Here is a 26,322-nt window from a genome sequence, read left to right on the forward strand (position 1 = left end):
CTGATTTCCACCAAATGCATCTGATCATGTTGATGATCACTAGATTGTCTGGTCCAGACTTGAGTATTTACAGACTGCCGCCAAATAGCTGGAATATTGCTGAGTGCGGCGTAATACTAAACTCACTCACTCAAGATGTGAACATGGGATCTGTTTCATACCACAGTGACTTTTTTTATATAGCACGACATCCAAAAACCAAACTAACACAATACCTACCCCGTCAAACATGCACACTTATCTCATTTGTTGTCTAAGCCTCGTTCTTGCAGAATGGATGAAGCGTTCGTTCATCACGCTGAAGACCGAGGTTCGATGCCCCACATGGGTACAATGTAGGCCAGGAGCATTAGACATGACTCAAAATAAAGTAGAAAGCTGACTTTTTTCTGAAAAGCTTCAGAACATCATTGCCGTTTGCAGTTATTGTGTCATGTATCACAGAACAATTATTGACAACATAACTGTTTGAGTAATCATTTTAAGGATATTGACGGCCATCTTGAACCTGGCGGTCATTTTGGAAGTGCCATAAGGTGGAATTTGTAGAGCTTTGTATCTTGCAAAAGGCAATAATGTTTTGAAGCTTCTACATTTTTTCAACGTTATCTTCTGCTTCCGTCTAATGCTCCTGACCTTATGTGTGATTCCCATGTCTGGTGTCCACCACCGTGATATTGTTAGAATATTCCTAAAGTTGGCATAATTCTAAAGTCATTCGTTCATTCCTAATGAACGAGACGACCATGTACATGTATAAATATAGACTTTCATGAGGACGGACATTCAGATCTGAAATTGTGGTAAAACATTATTCTTGTTTCCTGCAAGGCTTTATCTCGGGAGTTAGGGTGGTCAGGTTGGAGAAATAAAACTTTTTAAGGGACATCAAGTTTGTTACAGCAACACACAGGGCACTGTTCTAAGAGAAATCACGTGGCTTCCCTCACCCACGCCTTTTTCTTAAAGGTCACATGCAACGTAAAACACAACTTTGCAGATTCTGGTACCTTTCGGTATGTACTTACCGAAACAAATCATAGAAAAATGCCAATTCAACTTATAAAGTTGAATAAAACCCGATGAAAAAAAGCCCGCGAAATCGGAGTTCAAACGTTTCACTAAATTTCCCCCAACACTGGGGGAAAATCTGGTTTCAGCAGCTATGCTGCGCTGCGTCCATAGCTCATGCGCAGTGAATAGGTTGGCGGAGCTTGAAACAGCAGGCATGCTGAAAGTAGGAGGTCGTGAGCAGCAGTCTAATCTTGGTTGTGTACACAAACAAGTAAATACTCGACTCGTTAGGTATAAAAACTTGTTGAATGTGGTAAGCAGTCTCTGTCACAGAGAAAGCTCAGTGTCTGGTTTATTCACACCTATATGTCTGCCTGCCTGTGTGCTAAAGACAACATACAGTACACAGGCAATTTGAACTTAACACCTATCAGACTATACGACATAAAGAAAATAAATGTTTTGACTCGTAATGCAACTATGCCAAACCATCCATACTACACACAAACTCTAGAATTCATTGACTCTCGAGGTTACAAATTGTAAGCTTCTATCTGATACTAACGAACAAAATACACGACTCAAGGAGAATTCGTGGTTCGACCTAAAACGTTTTTTTCTTCACATCCTTTAAAAGATTATCAAGAGTACTGCGATGTAGAAAACAAACCACAAGGAATAAGAAGGCTACACTGGCCGGGGCAAACTACCTTTACACCTCTACATCACACCCAAATCCAATGCCTAATATTATTCCATTTGAAGGGTTTCTCCCAGTCCACAATCTAATGTAGAAAAACAACATGTGTGTGTCCCCAAATACTTCCTCTTACCTTAACTGGAAAATGATCGATATCTATTAAGCAAACCCGTCAACTGGTCCAATGGTGTAATGGTTAGCACTCCGGTCTTTGAATCCAGCGATCCGAGTTCAAATCTCGGTAGGCCCTACTGCTGTTTTTTAGCAAGATTTGGATTCATTTTGATTGGGATGTGGGAAACAAAACATACTGAATGAGAAGACTACACTGGCCGGGCAAACTACCTTTACACCTCTACATCACACCCAAATCCAATGCCTAATATTATTCCATTTTAAGGGTTTCTCCCAGTCCACAATGTAATGTAGGATAACAACATGTGTGTGTCATCACAAACTTCCTCTTAGCTTATGTGGAAAATGATCCATATCTATTAGGCTAAGCTGTCAACTGGTCCAATGGTGTAATGGTTAGCACTATGGTCTTTGAATCCAGCGATCCGAGTTCAAATCTCGGTGGGACCTAGTTGTTTGCAGCAGAACATTGTCAAATTGGCCCAAATGCACGTAAGATAGCCACTGATGACTTCAACGAAAGGCAGGTCATTCTCATTGATGATGTTGGGGGTATATAAACCAACCAAAGCGCCTGCAATATAATTGTTTTACATAACACATTTCTCCATTGGGAAGCAAACGTCAACATTCGGTCAGAAGTAATGTCCCCATTAAATAGAAATGTCAAGATCTGAAGGCAGAGAATAGACAGAGATGAAATTAAGACGAAACGCCCCGCTGATTGACTTTGTGAGGTACCTTATTGCGTAGTATCTACGTCCTGACAATGTAGCACATGCTCCACACCACAACTACACCTTGACAAGTCGCACATGGAATTTAGCAGGCGTCACAGTGGCTCAGTCACGCCAATCTCAAGGGAAGGGATTATCAGTAAGTTTGTAATGCTTAAGACTTTGGTATTGTGATGTGCGGTCCTATGGTGTAATGGTTAGCACTCTGGACTCTGAATCCAGCGATCCGAGTTCAAATCTCGGTAGGACCTACTGCTGGTTTTTAGCAAGATTTTCATTCATTTTGATTGGGATGTAGGAAACAAAGCATACTGAATGAGAAGACTACACTGGCCGGGGCAAACTACCTTTACACCTCTACATCACACCCAAATCCAATGCCTAATTTTATTCCATTTGAAGGGTTTCTCCCAGTCCACAATGTAATGTAGGATAACAACATGTGTGTGTCCCCAGATACTTCCTCTTAGCTTAACTGGAAAATGATCCATATCTATTAGGCTAAGCTGTCAACTGGTCCCATGGTGTAATGGTTAGCACTCTGGACTTTGAATCCAGCGATCCGAGTTCAAATCTCGGTGGGACCTATATTTTTGCAGCAGAACATTGTCAAATTGGCCCAAATGCACGTAAGATAGCCACTGATGACTTCAACGAAAGGCAGGTCATTCTCATTGATGATGTTGGGGGTATATAAACCAACCAAAGCGCCTGCAATATAATTGTTTTACATAACACATTTCTCCATTGGGAAGCAAACGTCAACATTCGGTCAGAAGTAATGTCCCCATTAAATAGAAATGTCAAGATCTGAAGGCAGAGAATAGACAGAGATGAAATTAAGACGAAACGCCCCGCTGATTGACTTTGTGAGGTACCTTATTGCGTAGTATCTACGTCCTGACAATGTAGCACATGCTCCACACCACAACTACACCTTGACAAGTCGCACATGGAATTTAGCAGGCGTCACAGTGGCTCAGTCACGCCAATCTCAAGGGAAGGGATTATCAGTAAGTTTGTAATGCTTAAGACTTTGGTATTGTGATGTGCGGTCCTATGGTGTAATGGTTAGCACTCTGGACTCTGAATCCAGCGATCCGAGTTCAAATCTCGGTAGGACCTACTGCTGGGTTTTAGCAAGATTTTAATTCATTTAGATTGGGATGTAGGAAACAAAGCATACTGAATGAGAAGACTACACTGGCCGGGGCAAAGTACCTTTACACCTCTACATCACACCCAAATCCAATGCCTAATATTATTCCATTTGAAGGGTTTCTCCCAGTCCACAATCTAATGTAGGATAACAACATGTGTGTGTCCCCAGATACTTCCTCTTAGCTTAACTGGAAAATGATCCATATCTATTAGGCTAAGCTGTCAACTGGTCCCATGGTGTAATGGTTAGCACTCTGGACTTTGAATCCAGCGATCCGAGTTCAAATCTCGGTGGGACCTATATTTTTGCAGCAGAACATTGTCAAATTGGCCCAAATGCACGTAAGATAGCCACTGATGACTTCAACGAAAGGCAGGTCATTCTCATTGATGATGTTGGGGGTATATAAACCAACCAAAGCGCCTGCAATATAATTGTATACATAACACATTTTATTTTCTCCATTGAGAAGCAAACGTCAACATTCGGTCAGAAGTAATGTCCCCATTAAATAGAAATGTCAAGATCTGAAGGCAGAGAATAGACAGAGATAAAATTAAGACGAAACGCCCCGCTGATTGACTTTGTGAGGTACCTTATTGCGTAGTATCTACGTCCTGACAATGTAGCACATGCTCCACACCACAACTACACCTTGACAAGTCGCACATGGAATTTAGCAGGCGTCACAGTGGCTCAGTCACGCCAATCTCAAGGGAAGGGATTATCAGTAAGTTTGTAATGCTTAAGACTTTGGTATTGTGATGTGCGGTCCTATGGTGTAATGGTTAGCACTCTGGACACTGAATCCAGCGATCCGAGTTCAAATCTCGGTAGGACCTACTGCTGGTTTTTAGCAAGATTTTAATTCATTTTGATCGGGATGTAGGAAACAAAGCATACTGAATGAGAAGACTACACTGGCCGGGGCAAACTACCTTTACACCTCTACATCACACCCAAATCCAATGCCTAATATTATTCCATTTGAAGGGTTTCTCCCAGTCCACAATCTAATGTAGGATAACAACATGTGTGTGTCCCCAGATACTTCCTCTTAGCTTAACTGGAAAATGATCCATATCTATTAGGCTAAGCTGTCAACTGGTCCCATGGTGTAATGGTTAGCACTCTGGACTTTGAATCCAGCGATCCGAGTTCAAATCTCGGTGGGACCTATATTTTTGCAGCAGAACATTGTCAAATTGGCCCAAATGCACGTAAGATAGCCACTGATGACTTCAACGAAAGGCAGGTCATTCTCATTGATGATGTTGGGGGTATATAAACCAACCAAAGCGCCTGCAATATAATTGTTTTACATAACACATTTCTCCATTGGGAAGCAAACGTCAACATTCGGTCAGAAGTAATGTCCCCATTAAATAGAAATGTCAAGATCTGAAGGCAGAGAATAGACAGAGATGAAATTAAGACGAAACGCCCCGCTGATTGACTTTGTGAGGTACCTTATTGCGTAGTATCTACGTCCTGACAATGTAGCACATGCTCCACACCACAACTACACCTTGACAAGTCGCACATGCAGGCGTCACAGTGGCTCAGTCACGCCAATCTCAAGGGAAGGGATTATCAGTAAGTTTGTAATGCTTAAGACTTTGGTATTGTGATGTGCGGTCCTATGGTGTAATGGTTAGCACTCTGGACTCTGAATCCAGCGATCCGAGTTCAAATCTCGGTAGGACCTACTGCTGGTTTTTAGCAAGATTTTAATTCATTTTGATTGGGATGTAGGAAACAAAGCATACTGAATGAGAAGACTACACTGGCCGGGGCAAACTACCTTTACACCTCTACATCACACCCAAATCCAATGCCTAATTTTATTCCATTTGAAGGGTTTCTCCCAGTCCACAATGTAATGTAGGATAACAACATGTGTGTGTCCCCAGATACTTCCTCTTAGCTTAACTGGAAAATGATCCATATCTATTAGGCTAAGCTGTCAACTGGTCCCATGGTGTAATGGTTAGCACTCTGGACTTTGAATCCAGCGATCCGAGTTCAAATCTTGGTGGGACCTATATTTTTGCAGCAGAACATTGTCAAATTGGCCCAAATGCACGTAAGATAGCCACTGATGACTTCAACGAAAGGCAGGTCATTCTCATTGATGATGTTGGGGGTATATAAACCAACCAAAGCGCCTGCAATATAATTGTATACATAACACATTTTATTTTCTCCATTGAGAAGCAAACGTCAACATTCGGTCAGAAGTAATGTCCCCATTAAATAGAAATGTCAAGATCTGAAGGCAGAGAATAGACAGAGATAAAATTAAGACGAAACGCCCCGCTGATTGACTTTGTGAGGTACCTTATTGCGTAGTATCTACGTCCTGACAATGTAGCACATGCTCCACACCACAACTACACCTTGACAAGTCGCACATGGAATTTAGCAGGCGTCACAGTGGCTCAGTCACGCCAATCTCAAGGGAAGGGATTATCAGTAAGTTTGTAATGCTTAAGACTTTGGTATTGTGATGTGCGGTCCTATGGTGTAATGGTTAGCACTCTGGACTCTGAATCCAGCGATCCGAGTTCAAATCTCGGTAGGACCTACTGCTGGTTTTTAGCAAGATTTTAATTCATTTTGATCGGGATGTAGGAAACAAAGCATACTGAATGAGAAGACTACACTGGCCGGGGCAAACTACCTTTACACCTCTACATCACACCCAAATCCAATGCCTAATATTATTCCATTTGAAGGGTTTCTCCCAGTCCACAATCTAATGTAGGATAACAACATGTGTGTGTCCCCAGATACGTCCTCTTAGCTTAACTGGAAAATGATCCATATCTATTAGGCTAAGCTGTCAACTGGTCCCATGGTGTAATGGTTAGCACTCTGGACTTTGAATCCAGCGATCCGAGTTCAAATCTCGGTGGGACCTATATTTTTGCAGCAGAACATTGTCAAATTGGCCCAAATGCACGTAAGATAGCCACTGATGACTTCAACGAAAGGCAGGTCATTCTCATTGATGATGCTGGGGGTATATAAACCAACCAAAGCGCCTGCAATATAATTGTTTTACATAACACATTTCTCCATTGGGAAGCAAACGTCAACATTCGGTCAGAAGTAATGTCCCCATTAAATAGAAATGTCAAGATCTGAAGGCAGAGAATAGACAGAGATGAAATTAAGACGAAACGCCCCGCTGATTGACTTTGTGAGGTACCTTATTGCGTAGTATCTACGTCCTGACAATGTAGCACATGCTCCACACCACAACTACACCTTGACAAGTCGCACATGGAATTTAGCAGGCGTCACAGTGGCTCAGTCACGCCAATCTCAAGGGAAGGGATTATCAGTAAGTTTGTAATGCTTAAGACTTTGGTATTGTGATGTGCGGTCCTATGGTGTAATGGTTAGCACTCTGGACTCTGAATCCAGCGATCCGAGTTCAAATCTCGGTAGGACCTACTGCTGGTTTTTAGCAAGATTTTAATTCATTTTGATCGGGATGTAGGAAACAAAGCATACTGAATGAGAAGACTACACTGGCCGGGGCAAACTACCTTTACACCTCTACATCACACCCAAATCCAATGCCTAATATTATTCCATTTGAAGGGTTTCTCCCAGTCCACAATCTAATGTAGGATAACAACATGTGTGTGTCCCCAGATACGTCCTCTTAGCTTAACTGGAAAATGATCCATATCTATTAGGCTAAGCTGTCAACTGGTCCCATGGTGTAATGGTTAGCACTCTGGACTTTGAATCCAGCGATCCGAGTTCAAATCTCGGTGGGACCTATATTTTTGCAGCAGAACATTGTCAAATTGGCCCAAATGCACGTAAGATAGCCACTGATGACTTCAACGAAAGGAAGGTCATTCTCATTGATGATGTTGGGGGTATATAAACCAACCAAAGCGCCTGCAATATAATTGTTTTACATAACACATTTCTCCATTGGGAAGCAAACGTCAACATTCGGTCAGAAGTAATGTCCCCATTAAATAGAAATGTCAAGATCTGAAGGCAGAGAATAGACAGAGATGAAATTAAGACGAAACGCCCCGCTGATTGACTTTGTGAGGTACCTTATTGCGTAGTATCTACGTCCTGACAATGTAGCACATGCTCCACACCACAACTACACCTTGACAAGTCGCACATGCAGGCGTCACAGTGGCTCAGTCACGCCAATCTCAAGGGAAGGGATTATCAGTAAGTTTGTAATGCTTAAGACTTTGGTATTGTGATGTGCGGTCCTATGGTGTAATGGTTAGCACTCTGGACTCTGAATCCAGCGATCCGAGTTCAAATCTCGGTAGGACCTACTGCTGGTTTTTAGCAAGATTTTAATTCATTTTGATTGGGATGTAGGAAACAAAGCATACTGAATGAGAAGACTACACTGGCCGGGGCAAACTACCTTTACACCTCTACATCACACCCAAATCCAATGCCTAATTTTATTCCATTTGAAGGGTTTCTCCCAGTCCACAATGTAATGTAGGATAACAACATGTGTGTGTCCCCAGATACTTCCTCTTAGCTTAACTGGAAAATGATCCATATCTATTAGGCTAAGCTGTCAACTGGTCCCATGGTGTAATGGTTAGCACTCTGGACTTTGAATCCAGCGATCCGAGTTCAAATCTTGGTGGGACCTATATTTTTGCAGCAGAACATTGTCAAATTGGCCCAAATGCACGTAAGATAGCCACTGATGACTTCAACGAAAGGCAGGTCATTCTCATTGATGATGTTGGGGGTATATAAACCAACCAAAGCGCCTGCAATATAATTGTATACATAACACATTTTATTTTCTCCATTGAGAAGCAAACGTCAACATTCGGTCAGAAGTAATGTCCCCATTAAATAGAAATGTCAAGATCTGAAGGCAGAGAATAGACAGAGATAAAATTAAGACGAAACGCCCCGCTGATTGACTTTGTGAGGTACCTTATTGCGTAGTATCTACGTCCTGACAATGTAGCACATGCTCCACACCACAACTACACCTTGACAAGTCGCACATGGAATTTAGCAGGCGTCACAGTGGCTCAGTCACGCCAATCTCAAGGGAAGGGATTATCAGTAAGTTTGTAATGCTTAAGACTTTGGTATTGTGATGTGCGGTCCTATGGTGTAATGGTTAGCACTCTGGACTCTGAATCCAGCGATCCGAGTTCAAATCTCGGTAGGACCTACTGCTGGTTTTTAGCAAGATTTTAATTCATTTTGATCGGGATGTAGGAAACAAAGCATACTGAATGAGAAGACTACACTGGCCGGGGCAAACTACCTTTACACCTCTACATCACACCCAAATCCAATGCCTAATATTATTCCATTTGAAGGGTTTCTCCCAGTCCACAATCTAATGTAGGATAACAACATGTGTGTGTCCCCAGATACGTCCTCTTAGCTTAACTGGAAAATGATCCATATCTATTAGGCTAAGCTGTCAACTGGTCCCATGGTGTAATGGTTAGCACTCTGGACTTTGAATCCAGCGATCCGAGTTCAAATCTCGGTGGGACCTATATTTTTGCAGCAGAACATTGTCAAATTGGCCCAAATGCACGTAAGATAGCCACTGATGACTTCAACGAAAGGCAGGTCATTCTCATTGATGATGCTGGGGGTATATAAACCAACCAAAGCGCCTGCAATATAATTGTTTTACATAACACATTTCTCCATTGGGAAGCAAACGTCAACATTCGGTCAGAAGTAATGTCCCCATTAAATAGAAATGTCAAGATCTGAAGGCAGAGAATAGACAGAGATGAAATTAAGACGAAACGCCCCGCTGATTGACTTTGTGAGGTACCTTATTGCGTAGTATCTACGTCCTGACAATGTAGCACATGCTCCACACCACAACTACACCTTGACAAGTCGCACATGGAATTTAGCAGGCGTCACAGTGGCTCAGTCACGCCAATCTCAAGGGAAGGGATTATCAGTAAGTTTGTAATGCTTAAGACTTTGGTATTGTGATGTGCGGTCCTATGGTGTAATGGTTAGCACTCTGGACTCTGAATCCAGCGATCCGAGTTCAAATCTCGGTAGGACCTACTGCTGGTTTTTAGCAAGATTTTAATTCATTTTGATCGGGATGTAGGAAACAAAGCATACTGAATGAGAAGACTACACTGGCCGGGGCAAACTACCTTTACACCTCTACATCACACCCAAATCCAATGCCTAATATTATTCCATTTGAAGGGTTTCTCCCAGTCCACAATCTAATGTAGGATAACAACATGTGTGTGTCCCCAGATACGTCCTCTTAGCTTAACTGGAAAATGATCCATATCTATTAGGCTAAGCTGTCAACTGGTCCCATGGTGTAATGGTTAGCACTCTGGACTTTGAATCCAGCGATCCGAGTTCAAATCTCGGTGGGACCTATATTTTTGCAGCAGAACATTGTCAAATTGGCCCAAATGCACGTAAGATAGCCACTGATGACTTCAACGAAAGGCAGGTCATTCTCATTGATGATGTTGGGGGTATATAAACCAACCAAAGCGCCTGCAATATAATTGTATACATAACACATTTTATTTTCTCCATTGAGAAGCAAACGTCAACATTCGGTCAGAAGTAATGTCCCCATTAAATAGAAATGTCAAGATCTGAAGGCAGAGAATAGACAGAGATAAAATTAAGACGAAACGCCCCGCTGATTGACTTTGTGAGGTACCTTATTGCGTAGTATCTACGTCCTGACAATGTAGCACATGCTCCACACCACAACTACACCTTGACAAGTCGCACATGGAATTTAGCAGGCGTCACAGTGGCTCAGTCACGCCAATCTCAAGGGAAGGGATTATCAGTAAGTTTGTAATGCTTAAGACTTTGGTATTGTGATGTGCGGTCCTATGGTGTAATGGTTAGCACTCTGGACTCTGAATCCAGCGATCCGAGTTCAAATCTCGGTAGGACCTACTGCTGGTTTTTAGCAAGATTTTAATTCATTTTGATCGGGATGTAGGAAACAAAGCATACTGAATGAGAAGACTACACTGGCCGGGGCAAACTACCTTTACACCTCTACATCACACCCAAATCCAATGCCTAATATTATTCCATTTGAAGGGTTTCTCCCAGTCCACAATCTAATGTAGGATAACAACATGTGTGTGTCCCCAGATACGTCCTCTTAGCTTAACTGGAAAATGATCCATATCTATTAGGCTAAGCTGTCAACTGGTCCCATGGTGTAATGGTTAGCACTCTGGACTTTGAATCCAGCGATCCGAGTTCAAATCTCGGTGGGACCTATATTTTTGCAGCAGAACATTGTCAAATTGGCCCAAATGCACGTAAGATAGCCACTGATGACTTCAACGAAAGGCAGGTCATTCTCATTGATGATGTTGGGGGTATATAAACCAACCAAAGCGCCTGCAATATAATTGTATACATAACACATTTTATTTTCTCCATTGAGAAGCAAACGTCAACATTCGGTCAGAAGTAATGTCCCCATTAAATAGAAATGTCAAGATCTGAAGGCAGAGAATAGACAGAGATAAAATTAAGACGAAACGCCCCGCTGATTGACTTTGTGAGGTACCTTATTGCGTAGTATCTACGTCCTGACAATGTAGCACATGCTCCACACCACAACTACACCTTGACAAGTCGCACATGGAATTTAGCAGGCGTCACAGTGGCTCAGTCACGCCAATCTCAAGGGAAGGGATTATCAGTAAGTTTGTAATGCTTAAGACTTTGGTATTGTGATGTGCGGTCCTATGGTGTAATGGTTAGCACTCTGGACTCTGAATCCAGCGATCCGAGTTCAAATCTCGGTAGGACCTACTGCTGGTTTTTAGCAAGATTTTAATTCATTTTGATCGGGATGTAGGAAACAAAGCATACTGAATGAGAAGACTACACTGGCCGGGGCAAACTACCTTTACACCTCTACATCACACCCAAATCCAATGCCTAATATTATTCCATTTGAAGGGTTTCTCCCAGTCCACAATCTAATGTAGGATAACAACATGTGTGTGTCCCCAGATACGTCCTCTTAGCTTAACTGGAAAATGATCCATATCTATTAGGCTAAGCTGTCAACTGGTCCCATGGTGTAATGGTTAGCACTCTGGACTTTGAATCCAGCGATCCGAGTTCAAATCTCGGTGGGACCTATATTTTTGCAGCAGAACATTGTCAAATTGGCCCAAATGCACGTAAGATAGCCACTGATGACTTCAACGAAAGGCAGGTCATTCTCATTGATGATGTTGGGGGTATATAAACCAACCAAAGCGCCTGCAATATAATTGTTTTACATAACACATTTCTCCATTGGGAAGCAAACGTCAACATTCGGTCAGAAGTAATGTCCCCATTAAATAGAAATGTCAAGATCTGAAGGCAGACAATAGACAGAGATGAAATTAAGACGAAACGCCCCGCTGATTGACTTTGTGAGGTACCTTATTGCGTAGTATCTACGTCCTGACAATGTAGCACATGCTCCACACCACAACTACACCTTGACAAGTCGCACATGGAATTTAGCAGGCGTCACAGTGGCTCAGTCACGCCAATCTCAAGGGAAGGGATTATCAGTAAGTTTGTAATGCTTAAGACTTTGGTATTGTGATGTGCGGTCCTATGGTGTAATGGTTAGCACTCTGGACTCTGAATCCAGCGATCCGAGTTCAAATCTCGGTAGGACCTACCAATGTTCTTTAGCAAGATTTTAATTCATTTTGATTGGGATGTAGGAAACAAAGCATACTGAATGAGAAGACTACACTGGCCGGGGCAAACTACCTTTACACCTCTACATCACACCCAAATCCAATGCCTAATATTATTCCATTTGAAGGGTTTCTCCCAGTCCACAATCTAATGTAGGATAACAACATGTGTGTGTCCCCAGATACGTCCTCTTAGCTTAACTGGAAAATGATCCATATCTATTAGGCTAAGCTGTCAACTGGTCCCATGGTGTAATGGTTAGCACTCTGGACTTTGAATCCAGCGATCCGAGTTCAAATCTCGGTGGGACCTATATTTTTGCAGCAGAACATTGTCAAATTGGCCCAAATGCACGTAAGATAGCCACTGATGACTTCAACGAAAGGCAGGTCATTCTCATTGATGATGTTGGGGGTATATAAACCAACCAAAGCGCCTGCAATATAATTGTTTTACATAACACATTTCTCCATTGGGAAGCAAACGTCAACATTCGGTCAGAAGTAATGTCCCCATTAAATAGAAATGTCAAGATCTGAAGGCAGACAATAGACAGAGATGAAATTAAGACGAAACGCCCCGCTGATTGACTTTGTGAGGTACCTTATTGCGTAGTATCTACGTCCTGACAATGTAGCACATGCTCCACACCACAACTACACCTTGACAAGTCGCACATGGAATTTAGCAGGCGTCACAGTGGCTCAGTCACGCCAATCTCAAGGGAAGGGATTATCAGTAAGTTTGTAATGCTTAAGACTTTGGTATTGTGATGTGCGGTCCTATGGTGTAATGGTTAGCACTCTGGACTCTGAATCCAGCGATCCGAGTTCAAATCTCGGTAGGACCTACCAATGTTCTTTAGCAAGATTTTAATTCATTTTGATTGGGATGTAGGAAACAAAGCATACTGAATGAGAAGACTACACTGGCCGGGGCAAACTACCTTTACACCTCTACATCACACCCAAATCCAATGCCTAATATTATTCCATTTGAAGGGTTTCTCCCAGTCCACAATCTAATGTAGGATAACAACATGTGTGTGTCCCCAGATACGTCCTCTTAGCTTAACTGGAAAATGATCCATATCTATTAGGCTAAGCTGTCAACTGGTCCCATGGTGTAATGGTTAGCACTCTGGACTTTGAATCCAGCGATCCGAGTTCAAATCTCGGTGGGACCTATATTTTTGCAGCAGAACATTGTCAAATTGGCCCAAATGCACGTAAGATAGCCACTGATGACTTCAACGAAAGGCAGGTCATTCTCATTGATGATGCTGGGGGTATATAAACCAACCAAAGCGCCTGCAATATAATTGTTTTACATAACACATTTCTCCATTGGGAAGCAAACGTCAACATTCGGTCAGAAGTAATGTCCCCATTAAATAGAAATGTCAAGATCTGAAGGCAGAGAATAGACAGAGATGAAAGTAAGACGAAACGCCCCGCTGATTGACTTTGTGAGGTACCTTATTGCGTAGTATCTACGTCCTGACAATGTAGCACATGCTCCACACCACAACTACACCTTGACAAGTCGCACATGGAATTTAGCAGGCGTCACAGTGGCTCAGTCACGCCAATCTCAAGGGAAGGGATTATCAGTAAGTTTGTAATGCTTAAGACTTTGGTATTGTGATGTGCGGTCCTATGGTGTAATGGTTAGCACTCTGGACTCTGAATCCAGCGATCCGAGTTCAAATCTCGGTAGGACCTACTGCTGGTTTTTAGCAAGATTTTAATTCATTTTGATCGGGATGTAGGAAACAAAGCATACTGAATGAGAAGACTACACTGGCCGGGGCAAACTACCTTTACACCTCTACATCACACCCAAATCCAATGCCTAATATTATTCCATTTGAAGGGTTTCTCCCAGTCCACAATCTAATGTAGGATAACAACATGTGTGTGTCCCCAGATACGTCCTCTTAGCTTAACTGGAAAATGATCCATATCTATTAGGCTAAGCTGTCAACTGGTCCCATGGTGTAATGGTTAGCACTCTGGACTTTGAATCCAGCGATCCGAGTTCAAATCTCGGTGGGACCTATATTTTTGCAGCAGAACATTGTCAAATTGGCCCAAATGCACGTAAGATAGCCACTGATGACTTCAACGAAAGGCAGGTCATTCTCATTGATGATGTTGGGGGTATATAAACCAACCAAAGCGCCTGCAATATAATTGTATACATAACACATTTTATTTTCTCCATTGAGAAGCAAACGTCAACATTCGGTCAGAAGTAATGTCCCCATTAAATAGAAATGTCAAGATCTGAAGGCAGAGAATAGACAGAGATAAAATTAAGACGAAACGCCCCGCTGATTGACTTTGTGAGGTACCTTATTGCGTAGTATCTACGTCCTGACAATGTAGCACATGCTCCACACCACAACTACACCTTGACAAGTCGCACATGGAATTTAGCAGGCGTCACAGTGGCTCAGTCACGCCAATCTCAAGGGAAGGGATTATCAGTAAGTTTGTAATGCTTAAGACTTTGATATTGTGATGTGCGGTCCTATGGTGTAATGGTTAGCACTCTGGACTCTGAATCCAGCGATCCGAGTTCAAATCTCGGTAGGACCTACTGCTGGTTTTTAGCAAGATTTTAATTCATTTTGATCGGGATGTAGGAAACAAAGCATACTGAATGAGAAGACTACACTGGCCGGGGCAAACTACCTTTACACCTCTACATCACACCCAAATCCAATGCCTAATATTATTCCATTTGAAGGGTTTCTCCCAGTCCACAATCTAATGTAGGATAACAACATGTGTGTGTCCCCAGATACGTCCTCTTAGCTTAACTGGAAAATGATCCATATCTATTAGGCTAAGCTGTCAACTGGTCCCATGGTGTAATGGTTAGCACTCTGGACTTTGAATCCAGCGATCCGAGTTCAAATCTCGGTGGGACCTATATTTTTGCAGCAGAACATTGTCAAATTGGCCCAAATGCACGTAAGATAGCCACTGATGACTTCAACGAAAGGCAGGTCATTCTCATTGATGATGTTGGGGGTATATAAACCAACCAAAGCGCCTGCAATATAATTGTATACATAACACATTTTATTTTCTCCATTGAGAAGCAAACGTCAACATTCGGTCAGAAGTAATGTCCCCATTAAATAGAAATGTCAAGATCTGAAGGCAGAGAATAGACAGAGATAAAATTAAGACGAAACGCCCCGCTGATTGACTTTGTGAGGTACCTTATTGCGTAGTATCTACGTCCTGACAATGTAGCACATGCTCCACACCACAACTACACCTTGACAAGTCGCACATGGAATTTAGCAGGCGTCACAGTGGCTCAGTCACGCCAATCTCAAGGGAAGGGATTATCAGTAAGTTTGTAATGCTTAAGACTTTGGTATTGTGATGTGCGGTCCTATGGTGTAATGGTTAGCACTCTGGACTCTGAATCCAGCGATCCGAGTTCAAATCTCGGTAGGACCTACTGCTGGTTTTTAGCAAGATTTTAATTCATTTTGATCGGGATGTAGGAAACAAAGCATACTGAATGAGAAGACTACACTGGCCGGGGCAAACTACCTTTACACCTCTACATCACACCCAAATCCAATGCCTAATATTATTCCATTTGAAGGGTTTCTCCCAGTCCACAATCTAATGTAGGATAACAACATGTGTGTGTCCCCAGATACGTCCTCTTAGCTTAACTGGAAAATGATCCATATCTATTAGGCTAAGCTGTCAACTGGTCCCATGGTGTAATGGTTAGCACTCTGGACTTTGAATCCAGCGATCCGAGTTCAAATCTCGGTGGGACCTATATTTTTGCAGCAGAACATTGTCAAATTGGCCCAAATGCACGTAAGATAGCCACTGATGACTTCAACGAAAGGCAGGTCATTCTCATTGATGATGTTGGGGGTATATAAACCAACCAAAGCGCCTGCAATATAATTGTTTTACATAACACATTTCTCCATTGGGAAGCAAACGTCAACATTCAGTCAGAAGTAATGTCCCCATTAAATAGAAATGTCAAGATCTGAAGGCAGAGAATAGACAGAGATGAAATTAAGACGAAACGCCCCGCTGATTGACTTTGTGAGGTACCTTATTGCGTAGTATCTACGTCCTGACAATGTAGCACATGCTCCACACCACAACTACACCTTGACAAGTCGCACATGGAATTTAGCAGGCGTCACAGTGGCTCAGTCACGCCAATCTCAAGGGAAGGGATTATCAGTAAGTTTGTAGTGCTTAAGACTTTGGTATTGTGATGTGCGGTCCTATGGTGTAATGGTTAGCACTCTGGACTCTGAATCCAGCGATCCGAGTTCAAATCTCGGTAGGACCTACTGCTGGTTTTTAGCAAGATTTTAATTCATTTTGATTGGGATGTAGGAAACAAAGCATACTGAATGAGAAGACTACACTGGCCGGGGCAAACTACCTTTACACCTCTACATCACACCCAAATCCAATGCCTAATATTATTCCATTTGAAGGGTTTCTCCCAGTCCACAATCTAATGTAGGATAACAACATGTGTGTGTCCCCAGATACTTCCTCTTAGCTTAACTGGAAAATGATCCATATGTATTAGGCTAAGCTGTCAACTGGTCCCATGGTGTAATGGTTAGCACTCTGGACTTTGAATCCAGCGATCCGAGTTCAAATCTCGGTGGGACCTATATTTTTGCAGCAGAACATTGTCAAATTGGCCCAAATGCACGTAAGATAGCCACTGATGACTTCAACGAAAGGCAGGTCATTCTCATTGATGATGTTGGGGGTATATAAACCAACCAAAGCGCCTGCAATATAATTGTTTTACATAACACATTTCTCCATTGGGAAGCAAACGTCAACATTCGGTCAGAAGTAATGTCCCCATTAAATAGAAATGTCAAGATCTGAAGGCAGAGAATAGACAGAGATGAAATTAAGACGAAACGCCCCGCTGATTGACTTTGTGAGGTACCTTATTGCGTAGTATCTACGTCCTGACAATGTAGCACATGCTCCACACCACAACTACACCTTGACAAGTCGCACATGGAATTTAGCAGGCGTCACAGTGGCTCAGTCACGCCAATCTCAAGGGAAGGGATTATCAGTAAGTTTGTAATGCTTAAGACTTTGGTATTGTGATGTGCGGTCCTATGGTGTAATGGTTAGCACTCTGGACTCTGAATCCAGCGATCCGAGTTCAAATCTCGGTAGGACCTACTGCTGGTTTTTAGCAAGATTTTAATTCATTTTGATCGGGATGTAGGAAACAAAGCATACTGAATGAGAAGACTACACTGGCCGGGGCAAACTACCTTTACACCTCTACATCACACCCAAATCCAATGCCTAATATTATTCCATTTGAAGGGTTTCTCCCAGTCCACAATCTAATGTAGGATAACAACATGTGTGTGTCCCCAGATACGTCCTCTTAGCTTAACTGGAAAATGATCCATATCTATTAGGCTAAGCTGTCAACTGGTCCCATGGTGTAATGGTTAGCACTCTGGACTTTGAATCCAGCGATCCGAGTTCAAATCTCGGTGGGACCTATATTTTTGCAGCAGAACATTGTCAAATTGGCCCAAATGCACGTAAGATAGCCACTGATGACTTCAACGAAAGGCAGGTCATTCTCATTGATGATGTTGGGGGTATATAAACCAACCAAAGCGCCTGCAATATAATTGTATACATAACACATTTTATTTTCTCCATTGAGAAGCAAACGTCAACATTCGGTCAGAAGTAATGTCCCCATTAAATAGAAATGTCAAGATCTGAAGGCAGAGAATAGACAGAGATAAAATTAAGACGAAACGCCCCGCTGATTGACTTTGTGAGGTACCTTATTGCGTAGTATCTACGTCCTGACAATGTAGCACATGCTCCACACCACAACTACACCTTGACAAGTCGCACATGGAATTTAGCAGGCGTCACAGTGGCTCAGTCACGCCAATCTCAAGGGAAGGGATTATCAGTAAGTTTGTAATGCTTAAGACTTTGGTATTGTGATGTGCGGTCCTATGGTGTAATGGTTAGCACTCTGGACTCTGAATCCAGCGATCCGAGTTCAAATCTCGGTAGGACCTACTGCTGGTTTTTAGCAAGATTTTAATTCATTTTGATCGGGATGTAGGAAACAAAGCATACTGAATGAGAAGACTACACTGGCCGGGGCAAACTACCTTTACACCTCTACATCACACCCAAATCCAATGCCTAATATTATTCCATTTGAAGGGTTTCTCCCAGTCCACAATCTAATGTAGGATAACAACATGTGTGTGTCCCCAGATACGTCCTCTTAGCTTAACTGGAAAATGATCCATATCTATTAGGCTAAGCTGTCAACTGGTCCCATGGTGTAATGGTTAGCACTCTGGACTTTGAATCCAGCGATCCGAGTTCAAATCTCGGTGGGACCTATATTTTTGCAGCAGAACATTGTCAAATTGGCCCAAATGCACGTAAGATAGCCACTGATGACTTCAACGAAAGGCAGGTCATTCTCATTGATGATGTTGGGGGTATATAAACCAACCAAAGCGCCTGCAATATAATTGTATACATAACACATTTTATTTTCTCCATTGAGAAGCAAACGTCAACATTCGGTCAGAAGTAATGTCCCCATTAAATAGAAATGTCAAGATCTGAAGGCAGAGAATAGACAGAGATAAAATTAAGACGAAACGCCCCGCTGATTGACTTTGTGAGGTACCTTATTGCGTAGTATCTACGTCCTGACAATGTAGCACATGCTCCACACCACAACTACACCTTGACAAGTCGCACATGGAATTTAGCAGGCGTCACAGTGGCTCAGTCACGCCAATCTCAAGGGAAGGGATTATCAGTAAGTTTGTAATGCTTAAGACTTTGGTATTGTGATGTGCGGTCCTATGGTGTAATGGTTAGCACTCTGGACTCTGAATCCAGCGATCCGAGTTCAAATCTCGGTAGGACCTACTGCTGGTTTTTAGCAAGATTTTAATTCATTTTGATCGGGATGTAGGAAACAAAGCATACTGAATGAGAAGACTACACTGGCCGGGGCAAACTACCTTTACACCTCTACATCACACCCAAATCCAATGCCTAATATTATTCCATTTGAAGGGTTTCTCCCAGTCCACAATCTAATGTAAGATAACAACATGTGTGTGTCCCCAGATACTTCCTCTTAGCTTAACTGGAAAATGATCCATATCCATTAGGCTAAGGTGTCAACTGGTCCCATGGTGTAATGGTTAGCACTCTGGACTTTGAATCCAGCGATCCGAGTTCAAATCTCGGTGGGACCTATATTTTTGCAGCAGAACATTGTCAAATTGGCCCAAATGCACGTAAGATAGCCACTGATGACTTCAACGAAAGGCAGGTCATTCTCATTGATGATGTTGGGGGTATATAAACCAACCAAAGCGCCTGCAATATAATTGTATACATAACACATTTTATTTTCTCCATTGAGAAGCAAACGTCAACATTCGGTCAGAAGTAATGTCCCCATTAAATAGAAATGTCAAGATCTGAAGGCAGAGAATAGACAGAGATAAAATTAAGACGAAACGCCCCGCTGATTGACTTTGTGAGGTACCTTATTGCGTAGTATCTACGTCCTGACAATGTAGCACATGCTCCACACCACAACTACACCTTGACAAGTCGCACATGGAATTTAGCAGGCGTCACAGTGGCTCAGTCACGCCAATCTCAAGGGAAGGGATTATCAGTAAGTTTGTAATGCTTAAGACTTTGGTATTGTGATGTGCGGTCCTATGGTGTAATGGTTAGCACTCTGGACTCTGAATCCAGCGATCCGAGTTCAAATCTCGGTAGGACCTACTGCTGGTTTTTAGCAAGATTTTAATTCATTTTGATCGGGATGTAGGAAACAAAGCATACTGAATGAGAAGACTACACTGGCCGGGGCAAACTACCTTTACACCTCTACATCACACCCAAATCCAATGCCTAATATTATTCCATTTGAAGGGTTTCTCCCAGTCCACAATCTAATGTAGGATAACAACATGTGTGTGTCCCCAGATACGTCCTCTTAGCTTAACTGGAAAATGATCCATATCTATTAGGCTAAGCTGTCAACTGGTCCCATGGTGTAATGGTTAGCACTCTGGACTTTGAATCCAGCGATCCGAGTTCAAATCTCGGTGGGACCTATATTTTTGCAGCAGAACATTGTCAAATTGGCCCAAATGCACGTAAGATAGCCACTGATGACTTCAACGAAAGGCAGGTCATTCTCATTGATGATGTTGGGGGTATATAAACCAACCAAAGCGCCTGCAATATAATTGTATACATAACACATTTTATTTTCTCCATTGAGAAGCAAACGTCAACATTCGGTCAGAAGTAATGTCCCCATTAAATAGAAATGTCAAGATCTGAAGGCAGAGAATAGACAGAGATAAAATTAAGACGAAACGCCCCGCTGATTGACTTTGTGAGGTACCTTATTGCGTAGTATCTACGTCCTGACAATGTAGCACATGCTCCACACCACAACTACACCTTGACAAGTCGCACATGGAATTTAGCAGGCGTCACAGTGGCTCAGTCACGCCAATCTCAAGGGAAGGGATTATCAGTAAGTTTGTAATGCTTAAGACTTTGGTATTGTGATGTGCGGTCCTATGGTGTAATGGTTAGCACTCTGGACTCTGAATCCAGCGATCCGAGTTCAAATCTCGGTAGGACCTACTGCTGGTTTTTAGCAAGATTTTAATTCATTTTGATCGGGATGTAGGAAACAAAGCATACTGAATGAGAAGACTACACTGGCCGGGGCAAACTACCTTTACACCTCTACATCACACCCAAATCCAATGCCTAATATTATTCCATTTGAAGGGTTTCTCCCAGTCCACAATCTAATGTAGGATAACAACATGTGTGTGTCCCCAGATACGTCCTCTTAGCTTAACTGGAAAATGATCCATATCTATTAGGCTAAGCTGTCAACTGGTCCCATGGTGTAATGGTTAGCACTCTGGACTTTGAATCCAGCGATCCGAGTTCAAATCTCGGTGGGACCTATATTTTTGCAGCAGAACATTGTCAAATTGGCCCAAATGCACGTAAGATAGCCACTGATGACTTCAACGAAAGGCAGGTCATTCTCATTGATGATGTTGGGGGTATATAAACCAACCAAAGCGCCTGCAATATAATTGTATACATAACACATTTTATTTTCTCCATTGAGAAGCAAACGTCAACATTCGGTCAGAAGTAATGTCCCCATTAAATAGAAATGTCAAGATCTGAAGGCAGAGAATAGACAGAGATAAAATTAAGACGAAACGCCCCGCTGATTGACTTTGTGAGGTACCTTATTGCGTAGTATCTACGTCCTGACAATGTAGCACATGCTCCACACCACAACTACACCTTGACAAGTCGCACATGGAATTTAGCAGGCGTCACAGTGGCTCAGTCACGCCAATCTCAAGGGAAGGGATTATCAGTAAGTTTGTAATGCTTAAGACTTTGGTATTGTGATGTGCGGTCCTATGGTGTAATGGTTAGCACTCTGGACTCTGAATCCAGCGATCCGAGTTCAAATCTCGGTAGGACCTACTGCTGGTTTTTAGCAAGATTTTAATTCATTTTGATCGGGATGTAGGAAACAAAGCATACTGAATGAGAAGACTACACTGGCCGGGGCAAACTACCTTTACACCTCTACATCACACCCAAATCCAATGCCTAATATTATTCCATTTGAAGGGTTTCTCCCAGTCCACAATCTAATGTAGGATAACAACATGTGTGTGTCCCCAGATACGTCCTCTTAGCTTAACTGGAAAATGATCCATATCTATTAGGCTAAGCTGTCAACTGGTCCCATGGTGTAATGGTTAGCACTCTGGACTTTGAATCCAGCGATCCGAGTTCAAATCTCGGTGGGACCTATATTTTTGCAGCAGAACATTGTCAAATTGGCCCAAATGCACGTAAGATAGCCACTGATGACTTCAACGAAAGGCAGGTCATTCTCATTGATGATGTTGGGGGTATATAAACCAACCAAAGCGCCTGCAATATAATTGTTTTACATAACACATTTCTCCATTGGGAAGCAAACGTCAACATTCAGTCAGAAGTAATGTCCCCATTAAATAGAAATGTCAAGATCTGAAGGCAGAGAATAGACAGAGATGAAATTAAGACGAAACGCCCCGCTGATTGACTTTGTGAGGTACCTTATTGCGTAGTATCTACGTCCTGACAATGTAGCACATGCTCCACACCACAACTACACCTTGACAAGTCGCACATGGAATTTAGCAGGCGTCACAGTGGCTCAGTCACGCCAATCTCAAGGGAAGGGATTATCAGTAAGTTTGTAGTGCTTAAGACTTTGGTATTGTGATGTGCGGTCCTATGGTGTAATGGTTAGCACTCTGGACTCTGAATCCAGCGATCCGAGTTCAAATCTCGGTAGGACCTACTGCTGGTTTTTAGCAAGATTTTAATTCATTTTGATTGGGATGTAGGAAACAAAGCATACTGAATGAGAAGACTACACTGGCCGGGGCAAACTACCTTTACACCTCTACATCACACCCAAATCCAATGCCTAATATTATTCCATTTGAAGGGTTTCTCCCAGTCCACAATCTAATGTAGGATAACAACATGTGTGTGTCCCCAGATACTTCCTCTTAGCTTAACTGGAAAATGATCCATATGTATTAGGCTAAGCTGTCAACTGGTCCCATGGTGTAATGGTTAGCACTCTGGACTTTGAATCCAGCGATCCGAGTTCAAATCTCGGTGGGACCTATATTTTTGCAGCAGAACATTGTCAAATTGGCCCAAATGCACGTAAGATAGCCACTGATGACTTCAACGAAAGGCAGGTCATTCTCATTGATGATGTTGGGGGTATATAAACCAACCAAAGCGCCTGCAATATAATTGTTTTACATAACACATTTCTCCATTGGGAAGCAAACGTCAACATTCGGTCAGAAGTAATGTCCCCATTAAATAGAAATGTCAAGATCTGAAGGCAGAGAATAGACAGAGATGAAATTAAGACGAAACGCCCCGCTGATTGACTTTGTGAGGTACCTTATTGCGTAGTATCTACGTCCTGACAATGTAGCACATGCTCCACACCACAACTACACCTTGACAAGTCGCACATGGAATTTAGCAGGCGTCACAGTGGCTCAGTCACGCCAATCTCAAGGGAAGGGATTATCAGTAAGTTTGTAATGCTTAAGACTTTGGTATTGTGATGTGCGGTCCTATGGTGTAATGGTTAGCACTCTGGACTCTGAATCCAGCGATCCGAGTTCAAATCTCGGTAGGACCTACTGCTGGTTTTTAGCAAGATTTTAATTCATTTTGATCGGGATGTAGGAAACAAAGCATACTGAATGAGAAGACTACACTGGCCGGGGCAAACTACCTTTACACCTCTACATCACACCCAAATCCAATGCCTAATATTATTCCATTTGAAGGGTTTCTCCCAGTCCACAATCTAATGTAGGATAACAACATGTGTGTGTCCCCAGATACGTCCTCTTAGCTTAACTGGAAAATGATCCATATCTATTAGGCTAAGCTGTCAACTGGTCCCATGGTGTAATGGTTAGCACTCTGGACTTTGAATCCAGCGATCCGAGTTCAAATCTCGGTGGGACCTATATTTTTGCAGCAGAACATTGTCAAATTGGCCCAAATGCACGTAAGATAGCCACTGATGACTTCAACGAAAGGCAGGTCATTCTCATTGATGATGTTGGGGGTATATAAACCAACCAAAGCGCCTGCAATATAATTGTATACATAACACATTTTATTTTCTCCATTGAGAAGCAAACGTCAACATTCGGTCAGAAGTAATGTCCCCATTAAATAGAAATGTCAAGATCTGAAGGCAGAGAATAGACAGAGATAAAATTAAGACGAAACGCCCCGCTGATTGACTTTGTGAGGTACCTTATTGCGTAGTATCTACGTCCTGACAATGTAGCACATGCTCCACACCACAACTACACCTTGACAAGTCGCACATGGAATTTAGCAGGCGTCACAGTGGCTCAGTCACGCCAATCTCAAGGGAAGGGATTATCAGTAAGTTTGTAATGCTTAAGACTTTGGTATTGTGATGTGCGGTCCTATGGTGTAATGGTTAGCACTCTGGACTCTGAATCCAGCGATCCGAGTTCAAATCTCGGTAGGACCTACTGCTGGTTTTTAGCAAGATTTTAATTCATTTTGATCGGGATGTAGGAAACAAAGCATACTGAATGAGAAGACTACACTGGCCGGGGCAAACTACCTTTACACCTCTACATCACACCCAAATCCAATGCCTAATATTATTCCATTTGAAGGGTTTCTCCCAGTCCACAATCTAATGTAAGATAACAACATGTGTGTGTCCCCAGATACTTCCTCTTAGCTTAACTGGAAAATGATCCATATCCATTAGGCTAAGGTGTCAACTGGTCCCATGGTGTAATGGTTAGCACTCTGGACTTTGAATCCAGCGATCCGAGTTCAAATCTCGGTGGGACCTATATTTTTGCAGCAGAACATTGTCAAATTGGCCCAAATGCACGTAAGATAGCCACTGATGACTTCAACGAAAGGCAGGTCATTCTCATTGATGATGTTGGGGGTATATAAACCAACCAAAGCGCCTGCAATATAATTGTATACATAACACATTTTATTTTCTCCATTGAGAAGCAAACGTCAACATTCGGTCAGAAGTAATGTCCCCATTAAATAGAAATGTCAAGATCTGAAGGCAGAGAATAGACAGAGATAAAATTAAGACGAAACGCCCCGCTGATTGACTTTGTGAGGTACCTTATTGCGTAGTATCTACGTCCTGACAATGTAGCACATGCTCCACACCACAACTACACCTTGACAAGTCGCACATGGAATTTAGCAGGCGTCACAGTGGCTCAGTCACGCCAATCTCAAGGGAAGGGATTATCAGTAAGTTTGTAATGCTTAAGACTTTGGTATTGTGATGTGCGGTCCTATGGTGTAATGGTTAGCACTCTGGACTCTGAATCCAGCGATCCGAGTTCAAATCTCGGTAGGACCTACTGCTGGTTTTTAGCAAGATTTTAATTCATTTTGATCGGGATGTAGGAAACAAAGCATACTGAATGAGAAGACTACACTGGCCGGGGCAAACTACCTTTACACCTCTACATCACACCCAAATCCAATGCCTAATATTATTCCATTTGAAGGGTTTCTCCCAGTCCACAATCTAATGTAGGATAACAACATGTGTGTGTCCCCAGATACGTCCTCTTAGCTTAACTGGAAAATGATCCATATCTATTAGGCTAAGCTGTCAACTGGTCCCATGGTGTAATGGTTAGCACTCTGGACTTTGAATCCAGCGATCCGAGTTCAAATCTCGGTGGGACCTATATTTTTGCAGCAGAACATTGTCAAATTGGCCCAAATGCACGTAAGATAGCCACTGATGACTTCAACGAAAGGCAGGTCATTCTCATTGATGATGTTGGGGGTATATAAACCAACCAAAGCGCCTGCAATATAATTGTTTTACATAACACATTTCTCCATTGGGAAGCAAACGTCAACATTCGGTCAGAAGTAATGTCCCCATTAAATAGAAATGTCAAGATCTGAAGGCAGAGAATAGACAGAGATGAAATTAAGACGAAACGCCCCGCTGATTGACTTTGTGAGGTACCTTATTGCGTAGTATCTACGTCCTGACAATGTAGCACATGCTCCACACCACAACTACACCTTGACAAGTCGCACATGGAA

The 26,322-nt window shown here is 42.4% G+C and overlaps 55 non-coding genes across 55 annotated transcripts; all 55 read left to right on the forward strand.

Annotated features, from left to right (window-relative positions):
* Positions 1-2,227: 2,227 nt before the first annotated feature.
* Positions 2,228-2,299, forward strand: Trnaq-uug (transfer RNA glutamine (anticodon UUG)). Its single transcript has one exon. It is a non-coding gene; the product is annotated as a tRNA-Gln (tRNA).
* A 466-nt stretch (positions 2,300-2,765) lies between these two features.
* Trnaq-cug (transfer RNA glutamine (anticodon CUG)) lies at positions 2,766-2,837 on the forward strand. Its single transcript has one exon. It is a non-coding gene; the product is annotated as a tRNA-Gln (tRNA).
* A 264-nt stretch (positions 2,838-3,101) lies between these two features.
* Trnaq-uug (transfer RNA glutamine (anticodon UUG)) lies at positions 3,102-3,173 on the forward strand. Its single transcript has one exon. It is a non-coding gene; the product is annotated as a tRNA-Gln (tRNA).
* Positions 3,174-3,639: 466 nt separating this feature from the next.
* Positions 3,640-3,711, forward strand: Trnaq-cug (transfer RNA glutamine (anticodon CUG)). The gene has a single exon. It is a non-coding gene; the product is annotated as a tRNA-Gln (tRNA).
* Positions 3,712-3,975: 264 nt separating this feature from the next.
* On the forward strand, positions 3,976-4,047 carry Trnaq-uug (transfer RNA glutamine (anticodon UUG)). Its single transcript has one exon. It is a non-coding gene; the product is annotated as a tRNA-Gln (tRNA).
* Positions 4,048-4,518: 471 nt separating this feature from the next.
* Trnaq-cug (transfer RNA glutamine (anticodon CUG)) lies at positions 4,519-4,590 on the forward strand. Its single transcript has one exon. It is a non-coding gene; the product is annotated as a tRNA-Gln (tRNA).
* Positions 4,591-4,854: 264 nt separating this feature from the next.
* Positions 4,855-4,926, forward strand: Trnaq-uug (transfer RNA glutamine (anticodon UUG)). The gene has a single exon. It is a non-coding gene; the product is annotated as a tRNA-Gln (tRNA).
* Positions 4,927-5,384: 458 nt separating this feature from the next.
* Trnaq-cug (transfer RNA glutamine (anticodon CUG)) lies at positions 5,385-5,456 on the forward strand. The gene has a single exon. It is a non-coding gene; the product is annotated as a tRNA-Gln (tRNA).
* A 264-nt stretch (positions 5,457-5,720) lies between these two features.
* On the forward strand, positions 5,721-5,792 carry Trnaq-uug (transfer RNA glutamine (anticodon UUG)). Its single transcript has one exon. It is a non-coding gene; the product is annotated as a tRNA-Gln (tRNA).
* A 471-nt stretch (positions 5,793-6,263) lies between these two features.
* Positions 6,264-6,335, forward strand: Trnaq-cug (transfer RNA glutamine (anticodon CUG)). The gene has a single exon. It is a non-coding gene; the product is annotated as a tRNA-Gln (tRNA).
* A 264-nt stretch (positions 6,336-6,599) lies between these two features.
* Trnaq-uug (transfer RNA glutamine (anticodon UUG)) lies at positions 6,600-6,671 on the forward strand. The gene has a single exon. It is a non-coding gene; the product is annotated as a tRNA-Gln (tRNA).
* Positions 6,672-7,137: 466 nt separating this feature from the next.
* Positions 7,138-7,209, forward strand: Trnaq-cug (transfer RNA glutamine (anticodon CUG)). The gene has a single exon. It is a non-coding gene; the product is annotated as a tRNA-Gln (tRNA).
* A 264-nt stretch (positions 7,210-7,473) lies between these two features.
* Trnaq-uug (transfer RNA glutamine (anticodon UUG)) lies at positions 7,474-7,545 on the forward strand. Its single transcript has one exon. It is a non-coding gene; the product is annotated as a tRNA-Gln (tRNA).
* Positions 7,546-8,003: 458 nt separating this feature from the next.
* Positions 8,004-8,075, forward strand: Trnaq-cug (transfer RNA glutamine (anticodon CUG)). Its single transcript has one exon. It is a non-coding gene; the product is annotated as a tRNA-Gln (tRNA).
* A 264-nt stretch (positions 8,076-8,339) lies between these two features.
* On the forward strand, positions 8,340-8,411 carry Trnaq-uug (transfer RNA glutamine (anticodon UUG)). The gene has a single exon. It is a non-coding gene; the product is annotated as a tRNA-Gln (tRNA).
* A 471-nt stretch (positions 8,412-8,882) lies between these two features.
* Trnaq-cug (transfer RNA glutamine (anticodon CUG)) lies at positions 8,883-8,954 on the forward strand. The gene has a single exon. It is a non-coding gene; the product is annotated as a tRNA-Gln (tRNA).
* A 264-nt stretch (positions 8,955-9,218) lies between these two features.
* Trnaq-uug (transfer RNA glutamine (anticodon UUG)) lies at positions 9,219-9,290 on the forward strand. Its single transcript has one exon. It is a non-coding gene; the product is annotated as a tRNA-Gln (tRNA).
* A 466-nt stretch (positions 9,291-9,756) lies between these two features.
* On the forward strand, positions 9,757-9,828 carry Trnaq-cug (transfer RNA glutamine (anticodon CUG)). Its single transcript has one exon. It is a non-coding gene; the product is annotated as a tRNA-Gln (tRNA).
* A 264-nt stretch (positions 9,829-10,092) lies between these two features.
* On the forward strand, positions 10,093-10,164 carry Trnaq-uug (transfer RNA glutamine (anticodon UUG)). Its single transcript has one exon. It is a non-coding gene; the product is annotated as a tRNA-Gln (tRNA).
* Positions 10,165-10,635: 471 nt separating this feature from the next.
* Trnaq-cug (transfer RNA glutamine (anticodon CUG)) lies at positions 10,636-10,707 on the forward strand. The gene has a single exon. It is a non-coding gene; the product is annotated as a tRNA-Gln (tRNA).
* Positions 10,708-10,971: 264 nt separating this feature from the next.
* On the forward strand, positions 10,972-11,043 carry Trnaq-uug (transfer RNA glutamine (anticodon UUG)). Its single transcript has one exon. It is a non-coding gene; the product is annotated as a tRNA-Gln (tRNA).
* A 471-nt stretch (positions 11,044-11,514) lies between these two features.
* Trnaq-cug (transfer RNA glutamine (anticodon CUG)) lies at positions 11,515-11,586 on the forward strand. Its single transcript has one exon. It is a non-coding gene; the product is annotated as a tRNA-Gln (tRNA).
* A 264-nt stretch (positions 11,587-11,850) lies between these two features.
* Positions 11,851-11,922, forward strand: Trnaq-uug (transfer RNA glutamine (anticodon UUG)). The gene has a single exon. It is a non-coding gene; the product is annotated as a tRNA-Gln (tRNA).
* Positions 11,923-12,388: 466 nt separating this feature from the next.
* Trnaq-cug (transfer RNA glutamine (anticodon CUG)) lies at positions 12,389-12,460 on the forward strand. Its single transcript has one exon. It is a non-coding gene; the product is annotated as a tRNA-Gln (tRNA).
* Positions 12,461-12,724: 264 nt separating this feature from the next.
* Positions 12,725-12,796, forward strand: Trnaq-uug (transfer RNA glutamine (anticodon UUG)). The gene has a single exon. It is a non-coding gene; the product is annotated as a tRNA-Gln (tRNA).
* Positions 12,797-13,262: 466 nt separating this feature from the next.
* Trnaq-cug (transfer RNA glutamine (anticodon CUG)) lies at positions 13,263-13,334 on the forward strand. The gene has a single exon. It is a non-coding gene; the product is annotated as a tRNA-Gln (tRNA).
* A 264-nt stretch (positions 13,335-13,598) lies between these two features.
* Trnaq-uug (transfer RNA glutamine (anticodon UUG)) lies at positions 13,599-13,670 on the forward strand. Its single transcript has one exon. It is a non-coding gene; the product is annotated as a tRNA-Gln (tRNA).
* Positions 13,671-14,136: 466 nt separating this feature from the next.
* Trnaq-cug (transfer RNA glutamine (anticodon CUG)) lies at positions 14,137-14,208 on the forward strand. The gene has a single exon. It is a non-coding gene; the product is annotated as a tRNA-Gln (tRNA).
* Positions 14,209-14,472: 264 nt separating this feature from the next.
* Positions 14,473-14,544, forward strand: Trnaq-uug (transfer RNA glutamine (anticodon UUG)). Its single transcript has one exon. It is a non-coding gene; the product is annotated as a tRNA-Gln (tRNA).
* Positions 14,545-15,015: 471 nt separating this feature from the next.
* Positions 15,016-15,087, forward strand: Trnaq-cug (transfer RNA glutamine (anticodon CUG)). Its single transcript has one exon. It is a non-coding gene; the product is annotated as a tRNA-Gln (tRNA).
* Positions 15,088-15,351: 264 nt separating this feature from the next.
* Positions 15,352-15,423, forward strand: Trnaq-uug (transfer RNA glutamine (anticodon UUG)). The gene has a single exon. It is a non-coding gene; the product is annotated as a tRNA-Gln (tRNA).
* A 471-nt stretch (positions 15,424-15,894) lies between these two features.
* On the forward strand, positions 15,895-15,966 carry Trnaq-cug (transfer RNA glutamine (anticodon CUG)). Its single transcript has one exon. It is a non-coding gene; the product is annotated as a tRNA-Gln (tRNA).
* A 264-nt stretch (positions 15,967-16,230) lies between these two features.
* Trnaq-uug (transfer RNA glutamine (anticodon UUG)) lies at positions 16,231-16,302 on the forward strand. Its single transcript has one exon. It is a non-coding gene; the product is annotated as a tRNA-Gln (tRNA).
* A 466-nt stretch (positions 16,303-16,768) lies between these two features.
* Positions 16,769-16,840, forward strand: Trnaq-cug (transfer RNA glutamine (anticodon CUG)). Its single transcript has one exon. It is a non-coding gene; the product is annotated as a tRNA-Gln (tRNA).
* A 264-nt stretch (positions 16,841-17,104) lies between these two features.
* Trnaq-uug (transfer RNA glutamine (anticodon UUG)) lies at positions 17,105-17,176 on the forward strand. Its single transcript has one exon. It is a non-coding gene; the product is annotated as a tRNA-Gln (tRNA).
* Positions 17,177-17,642: 466 nt separating this feature from the next.
* Trnaq-cug (transfer RNA glutamine (anticodon CUG)) lies at positions 17,643-17,714 on the forward strand. Its single transcript has one exon. It is a non-coding gene; the product is annotated as a tRNA-Gln (tRNA).
* Positions 17,715-17,978: 264 nt separating this feature from the next.
* Trnaq-uug (transfer RNA glutamine (anticodon UUG)) lies at positions 17,979-18,050 on the forward strand. Its single transcript has one exon. It is a non-coding gene; the product is annotated as a tRNA-Gln (tRNA).
* Positions 18,051-18,521: 471 nt separating this feature from the next.
* On the forward strand, positions 18,522-18,593 carry Trnaq-cug (transfer RNA glutamine (anticodon CUG)). The gene has a single exon. It is a non-coding gene; the product is annotated as a tRNA-Gln (tRNA).
* Positions 18,594-18,857: 264 nt separating this feature from the next.
* On the forward strand, positions 18,858-18,929 carry Trnaq-uug (transfer RNA glutamine (anticodon UUG)). The gene has a single exon. It is a non-coding gene; the product is annotated as a tRNA-Gln (tRNA).
* A 471-nt stretch (positions 18,930-19,400) lies between these two features.
* Positions 19,401-19,472, forward strand: Trnaq-cug (transfer RNA glutamine (anticodon CUG)). The gene has a single exon. It is a non-coding gene; the product is annotated as a tRNA-Gln (tRNA).
* Positions 19,473-19,736: 264 nt separating this feature from the next.
* Positions 19,737-19,808, forward strand: Trnaq-uug (transfer RNA glutamine (anticodon UUG)). Its single transcript has one exon. It is a non-coding gene; the product is annotated as a tRNA-Gln (tRNA).
* Positions 19,809-20,279: 471 nt separating this feature from the next.
* Positions 20,280-20,351, forward strand: Trnaq-cug (transfer RNA glutamine (anticodon CUG)). The gene has a single exon. It is a non-coding gene; the product is annotated as a tRNA-Gln (tRNA).
* A 264-nt stretch (positions 20,352-20,615) lies between these two features.
* Positions 20,616-20,687, forward strand: Trnaq-uug (transfer RNA glutamine (anticodon UUG)). Its single transcript has one exon. It is a non-coding gene; the product is annotated as a tRNA-Gln (tRNA).
* Positions 20,688-21,158: 471 nt separating this feature from the next.
* Positions 21,159-21,230, forward strand: Trnaq-cug (transfer RNA glutamine (anticodon CUG)). Its single transcript has one exon. It is a non-coding gene; the product is annotated as a tRNA-Gln (tRNA).
* Positions 21,231-21,494: 264 nt separating this feature from the next.
* On the forward strand, positions 21,495-21,566 carry Trnaq-uug (transfer RNA glutamine (anticodon UUG)). The gene has a single exon. It is a non-coding gene; the product is annotated as a tRNA-Gln (tRNA).
* Positions 21,567-22,037: 471 nt separating this feature from the next.
* Positions 22,038-22,109, forward strand: Trnaq-cug (transfer RNA glutamine (anticodon CUG)). Its single transcript has one exon. It is a non-coding gene; the product is annotated as a tRNA-Gln (tRNA).
* Positions 22,110-22,373: 264 nt separating this feature from the next.
* Positions 22,374-22,445, forward strand: Trnaq-uug (transfer RNA glutamine (anticodon UUG)). Its single transcript has one exon. It is a non-coding gene; the product is annotated as a tRNA-Gln (tRNA).
* A 466-nt stretch (positions 22,446-22,911) lies between these two features.
* On the forward strand, positions 22,912-22,983 carry Trnaq-cug (transfer RNA glutamine (anticodon CUG)). Its single transcript has one exon. It is a non-coding gene; the product is annotated as a tRNA-Gln (tRNA).
* Positions 22,984-23,247: 264 nt separating this feature from the next.
* On the forward strand, positions 23,248-23,319 carry Trnaq-uug (transfer RNA glutamine (anticodon UUG)). Its single transcript has one exon. It is a non-coding gene; the product is annotated as a tRNA-Gln (tRNA).
* A 466-nt stretch (positions 23,320-23,785) lies between these two features.
* On the forward strand, positions 23,786-23,857 carry Trnaq-cug (transfer RNA glutamine (anticodon CUG)). Its single transcript has one exon. It is a non-coding gene; the product is annotated as a tRNA-Gln (tRNA).
* Positions 23,858-24,121: 264 nt separating this feature from the next.
* On the forward strand, positions 24,122-24,193 carry Trnaq-uug (transfer RNA glutamine (anticodon UUG)). The gene has a single exon. It is a non-coding gene; the product is annotated as a tRNA-Gln (tRNA).
* Positions 24,194-24,664: 471 nt separating this feature from the next.
* On the forward strand, positions 24,665-24,736 carry Trnaq-cug (transfer RNA glutamine (anticodon CUG)). Its single transcript has one exon. It is a non-coding gene; the product is annotated as a tRNA-Gln (tRNA).
* A 264-nt stretch (positions 24,737-25,000) lies between these two features.
* Positions 25,001-25,072, forward strand: Trnaq-uug (transfer RNA glutamine (anticodon UUG)). The gene has a single exon. It is a non-coding gene; the product is annotated as a tRNA-Gln (tRNA).
* Positions 25,073-25,543: 471 nt separating this feature from the next.
* Trnaq-cug (transfer RNA glutamine (anticodon CUG)) lies at positions 25,544-25,615 on the forward strand. Its single transcript has one exon. It is a non-coding gene; the product is annotated as a tRNA-Gln (tRNA).
* Positions 25,616-25,879: 264 nt separating this feature from the next.
* Trnaq-uug (transfer RNA glutamine (anticodon UUG)) lies at positions 25,880-25,951 on the forward strand. Its single transcript has one exon. It is a non-coding gene; the product is annotated as a tRNA-Gln (tRNA).
* The last annotated feature ends 371 nt before the right edge of the window (positions 25,952-26,322 follow it).

This window comes from Haliotis asinina, chromosome 14, assembly GCF_037392515.1.
Source record: "Haliotis asinina isolate JCU_RB_2024 chromosome 14, JCU_Hal_asi_v2, whole genome shotgun sequence".
Taxonomy (NCBI): domain Eukaryota; kingdom Metazoa; phylum Mollusca; class Gastropoda; order Lepetellida; family Haliotidae; genus Haliotis; species Haliotis asinina.